Here is a 6,300-nt window from a genome sequence, read left to right as displayed (position 1 = left end):
TACATATGAATATTAACCCAGACCAAAGGAGCCTCCTCCCACACTCCCTATTTCTTTATTACTGCCACCCTCCACTGGATTGCTACTCCCCCATTTCCTTCTTACTGTTCACAAACACATGTTTTGAAAACGGGGGCGGGGGAGTCATGGGAGGGACAATTTTGGAGCAGGGAACATGTTAAGTGTCCCCAACACCTGTGTACTCTAAATTCCCTGTCCTAAAATGGCTTTAAAAAGATTTTGGGGCACTGTTATATTAAGTGTTAACTCATAATGTGTAGATAGCCCCTTAGATAATTCTCTGTTCAATGTGGAAAGGTTTTCATGATAATTAAGCTTCTCTAGCTTCTGCTTAAATTCATTGCCCTATTATGAACATGTTTGCTATACTTTAAACTATTTTCAGTTTATAAACATCTTCCTTGAAGTATGGATCCAGATGAGTCATAGTTTAGTTCTGTTTTAGGAAGCTTGGCATTGAAGTGGCAGCTCTGTTTTAGTAATCTCTGATGAATGAGCAACACTACTAAATCACGTATTGCAGCACAATCTATTACAGAAAGGCAGTCAAGCATAAAGGCATGGAACGGATCTGGATGATACAGTGAATGTGTGTGGTCTGCAGTTAGTATTCTAAGGACTCACTTTGAAAAAAAAGCAAAGCTAGTGCATGGAACACCCACTAAAGTCAGGAGAGCACTGTAAAAGTCTTCTTTGAACTCATTTTGAGATGCCAAGGCTAAGCTGCATAAAATCAAGGGGTAGGATTACCTACTGTTATAATTTTAACTTTAATTGAATTATAGCACAATCCTGGGTATGTTTACTCAAAAGTTAAATCCCACTGTTTACCTCCAAAACAGAACTGACAACCATGGTTTGAACTGGGTTTTCCATTCCGGTTTGGAGCCGAACTATTATTTGCACAAACAACAGCTTGGCCAATTTAGACATCACATTCAGCTATGGTTTGCACAAACCAGAAAGGAAAGATGAAATTGGAGCACATGAGGGGAGGAGGAGCAGAATGAAAAAAAAAAAAATTCAGGCACCTGAGAACTCTTTTTTTCTTCTTAGTGCTACATATGAACCAGGCCACTGTAATAGTAAAGAGACTGGAAAGTACCAATTATGATAGTCACTGGTGAGGTGATGTTGGCAAGGAAATATAGAGAGCAAGAAGTGTGCAGTTACAAAAGAAAGACTGTTGCTCCATCCAATGGCAGTTGTGCTATGGTGTTTCACAGAGCTCCATTTTGTGTCACATCCTGTTCAGAATGAAACTCCTAATGCTAAGTGAGATCATCTGGAGATCTGAGTCCTGTTCAGTTGTTCTACTTACTGTGCTGAAAGAATGCTCCAGAGTGCTCCAGCCCTCCCCCTCTGTTGTGGCATCCATCGCTCTGTACATGTGTAGGGCGAAGACCTAAAGACGAGTGTCTCCTGTATCTGTGGAGGCACTCCACATGTTTAAGAACCCTGCAAATAACACTTGATGTTGTGGTTGACATAATTTTGTCCCATAATAATGTTGCCAGAGTAGATAGGACAGTGTTGGCATCTGGGCTTGTTTCAGGATCTGGTTCCTGTGTTTTTACCTCTGTCTGATGGCCTGTTCTTGCTGGTGAACAGCTATTACAGGTTAAGCTAGGACAGGCTGATCACCCAAGGCCTATGAGAAGGAAGTATCATTGTCCAGAATGAGCAGTAGATCATTGATTATACATTGGAGTGGTTTTTGGTGGGAACAATATGTAACAAGTGGTACTCTGTTTCTTTTCTTTCTGGGATGCTAATTATGGAGTGTGGACATATGCAGCATAGTCCCTGATACTATCCTGGATTTAGTAGGAAGAACCACAATTCTGATTGCATTAAACAACTTTAATCACAGACATGGTTAAAAACTTCCATGAGGCCAAAGATTTAATATCCCCTCCTTTGCTGGCAGACTTGTTTTACTATCTTCTTTTAGCAAAGAAAACACAGATATGAAAGATGAAAACAGACTAGTGCAAAGAACCGGAAGGGTTAAATTCCTCTACTGAATATTACTGGATGGATCATTGCTTCACATCTGGTTTTGTTTTGTTTTTTACTTCAAAGATATGCTGAGATTGAGATTTTGTATCTTTGCACTTGGAAAACCATTAAAGCCACGTGTTCTTGTTTTATCTGCAGTAGAGTGCAAATATAGATTATTTGGTGTATCAAAGGGTTTCAGACATAGCACGTGTATTTTCTTTTAATCTTTTTTCCTTTTTTATTAAAGAAAAGAGTTTTACATTGGGAAGAATACAATGTAACTGTCCCCTTCCCAATCAACTCCTCACTCTAGTTCAAATGTCTTCATAAAAATTACATCATAAACAAATGCAATATATTTATTTCTTTATGTATTTATTGTATTTCAATACTGCCTAGTAGTCGAAGCTCATTATACAATCTCATTATAGTGGTGGCTGGTGCCCATTGGAGCTGGTGGGACAGAGGGCAGGGCAGCTAACAGTACACAGTGCCAGGAGGATGCAGCAGGCAGAGCCAAGGCAACAACCCATTGCACAGAAATGGGAAACCGAGGCAAATTAACTTTGAGATAATGCCTGCAAAAGACAGGGTTGCAGGGGGTGGGGGTGGGGGAGAGATCTGCACATCTACACATAAAGGGTGCTTCTACATCAAGCAAAAAACCCACATCCTTACCAGGGCTTTCTGCTTTTAGTTCCTTTGCGGAATTAGGATGGGCTCCTTTACAGGCAGACATTGTGGTTTCCCCCCAGGAAAGCTACAACTTACTTCTGAGTATACATAAGAACATGCTGTAAGTCTGCAACCCTAGGCACGCTTACTTAGGAGTAAGTCCCACTGAACTCAATGGGACTTACTTCTGAGTAAACATAAGTTCATGCTGTAATTCTGCAACCCATGGCACACTTACTTGGGAGTAAGCCCACTGAACTTTATGGGATGCTCTGAATCAACAGAGAGGACGATGTTGATTCTGAGCCTGGTGGGGTGTGGGATCAGATCTGTCTGTTGCAGGGAGGCATTTTATCCTCTTCTCCCGCCAATCAGCCTGCATTTGAGAAGTGTGCTCAAGCATTTACATGGCAGACATGTGGTTTGAACTGAGGAAAGTCCTTCCTCGGCAAGTTCATAGTGCTACGCCAGCATTACACACTGCCGATATGGCACCATTAACTTTTATTACCAGCTTATCTTCGATCTTTTTGAAAGTGGGATAAAAGGGAAATGTACAGGAGACGTCCTGGAGGTTGACGACATCGTGTAAAGGACCCACAAACTTCCATGAGCGACCAATCATGAGCATGCAATAAATCACTCATATAGGGAGACATCTAAAAGAAGTACTTTGAACCCACAGAACCAGCAATGCATTGCACAGAAAAGCGAAACTGGGGCAAATGAACTTTTAAGATCATACCTGCAAAGCATACTGAAAAATAGAAAAGAGAAAGAAAAGAAAAAAAGGGGTGGGAAAAAAATAGGTAGAGGTTGGATTCTCCTGGGGCAGCCTACACACACCCCGTGATCACTCCCAAACCCCCAGGACACCAGGTTAAACTCAGGAGTACAAAGGAAAACATGAGAAATTTGGAAAAAAAGAAAAATATCCCTCTGCCCCCTTCCCATCATCTTGTTTTGCCTACTGTACTGATTAGGTATGTTGGAGAATTCCGCCATGGAGTCCAGTAAGGCCAGATTCTTTAGAATCTGCCCTCCCCCGGAGTCCATAGCGGAATGGACTACCCCCCGCCACCCCCAAAATCCCCCCCGGAACAGACCTACCTGGTGATGGCGGCGGCTCTGGCTGCTGCCAAGCCCTGTATCTACATAGCCTATCATGGCAAAAGGCAGGGACGCAAATGGCTGCTACGCCATTTGCACCCCTATTCTTTGCTGTAATAGGCTAAGTATCTACGTAGCCTATCACAGCAAAAGACAGGGACGCAAATGGTGTAGCAGCAGCCATTTGCGGCCGCAACCCAGCAGCGGCTGGAAGTCTGGCTGCGGTCGGCCCCGGCCGGCGGCTTTGCGGCCATGCTGCTAGGGAGGTACGAAAGTCACTTACCATTTGACGAAATTGATTCGCGGTGGGGGGGAGGCTCTCCGTCCCTCCCCCTGAAATTCTGGCCGGGGGGGGAGGCGCTCCGTCCCTCCCCCCGAAATTCTGGCTGGGGGGGGAGGCGCTCCGTCCCTCCCCCCCGAAATTCTGGCCGGGGGGGAGGTGCTCCGCCCCTCCCCCCTGAAATTCTGGCCGACCAGGTCCGCAAATGGCAGCGGCCGTAGCCGCTGCTGTTTGCATCCCTGCAGTCATCCGTGATAGGCTACGTAAATGTTTACGTAGCCTATCACAGCTGATTTAAAAGGAAAAAAAACACGCGTATGCAAATGGCGGCGCCCATGGACGCCGCCATTTGCGTACGCGGGGTTTTTTTCCTTTTAAATTGGCCGTGATAGGCTACGTAAACATTTACGTAGCCTATCACGCTATTTTTAAAAAATCTAGCCGTGATAGGCTATGTAAATCTTTACGTAGCCTATCACGTTTCGTTTTTTTTTTACTGGAAATGGCAGCGGCGGCAGCCGGTCGGAAGACCGGTCGCTGCAGCTGCCGCGGTCAAACCGCCACCGAACCGCCGCCGAACCGCTGCCGCCAGGAAGATTCGCCCAAGGTAAGTCCCGTCCTGGGGGGGGGCAGACCGTTTCGCCACCGATTTCAGGGGGCTGAATGCACTGGCATTCGGCCTCCCTGGGATTCGTGGCAAAATTCTCTGACATCCCTACTTGCCACAGAGTGGAGCCGGCTGGGGAGGATTCCGGGGGGGAGGGACGGATTGCCTCCCCCCCCACCGTGGACTGCCGGCCAGAACAGGGTAAGTGTTTACCCTAGTAAACACACCCCTAGTACTGACAAGTGGAAAAAATTCTGCCTGGGCTAGTAAAACTACTGACAGGGTTCAAATTCTTAAGACAAAACTAAACATGGCATGCAGCTGAATGTAATCTTCTCTTGATTTTTTTTAAAAAAATCAAATACACCTTCCTGGGGCTGTGGGTTTATGTAGAGTAATGGTAGATGGGAGGGTCTGCTTAGCCCTCTCTGGGCATTTTTCTGCTCAGATCTACTCACCCCAGCTGTTCCGCCTCCTTTGAATGGAAACGCTGGGAGGGATGATTTTGAGCAGAGTGGAAACAGTTAAGCACCCCCCCCCCGCCCTTCTGCTTGAGCTCACAATCTCCCAAGGGTGCCTGAAATGAGACAGGCAGGTTACAAATATAATAACTACATTTATTCTCAGATTTAATGTAAACCACAGATAGATCATTTGAATTGCTGCCTTTGAAGGGCTCTGATTAAGTATAAAGACATTGGCTGGATCTACACTTACCGCCTCATCTTGCTTCCAATTTGGTCTCACCACCCACCTTTCACACTACATAGTACCCGCCACGTATTGGACCTGGAGTTTCCAAGGTCCGCGCCCCCGCTTTCAACACCCTGTTATCCTGGGATTTCCCCTTAATATGTTCCGATTTTCTGCCTTCGCCACCGTATCTGGTCGTTGTCCCCTCCCATGCATGGCCATATACGGTGGTGTTTGTATTTTCCTGCTGGCCAATCAGAGCGCACCACTCCCCCAGGTTGTGTTCCGGCCATCGATCGCATCTCTCCTTGAGCAGTCGGCGTCTGTGAGCAAACAGGTAGCCCCCCCCAGTGCCCCCACCCTTGCCTTTTTTTAAAAAAAACAGGATAACTTCTTCGAAGATTTGAAGAATCGTAGTTTGGGGCTTGTGGATATCGCTGCAGCCCGCCCGTCTGCCCCAATCTTACAGTAAGTGCTTAAAGAACACTCCCCACCTTTCATGTCCGCCACTCCCCCAGGTATTCTGGTATCACTCATGTCCATTCCTGAGCGGCTGGCAGGCGTGAGCCAACACGTGTCCCCCCTGCGCCCCTGCCCTAGGCTTTTTTTTTTTAAAAAGGGGACCATCTTCGAATCTTCGAAGAATCGAAGTTTGGGGCTTGGCGGTATTGGTGCAGCCTCCCAGTCTCGCTGGATCATGCGGTGGGCATGTAAAAACTGCCCCCCACTTTTCCTCCACACATTGCATTCTGCCCTGTGTATTCCCCCCCACACTCTGCTCTTCCACCCGTGACACCATTGGTCGGCACCCACCGTGCCCCCACCTCGTCTGGGCACCACTCTCCTCCTCGCCGTCCCCCCCCCGCCGGATGTGTATTGTGGCGCCTTGAGTTGCTCCCTCCATGGCAGC

Source organism: Heloderma suspectum, chromosome 2, assembly GCF_057233095.1.
Source record: "Heloderma suspectum isolate Gila_16-S chromosome 2, 16-S_ref, whole genome shotgun sequence".
NCBI classification, from domain to species: domain Eukaryota; kingdom Metazoa; phylum Chordata; class Lepidosauria; order Squamata; family Helodermatidae; genus Heloderma; species Heloderma suspectum.
The sequence above is the reverse complement of the archived record's forward strand: the minus strand, read 5'-3'. Positions refer to the sequence as shown.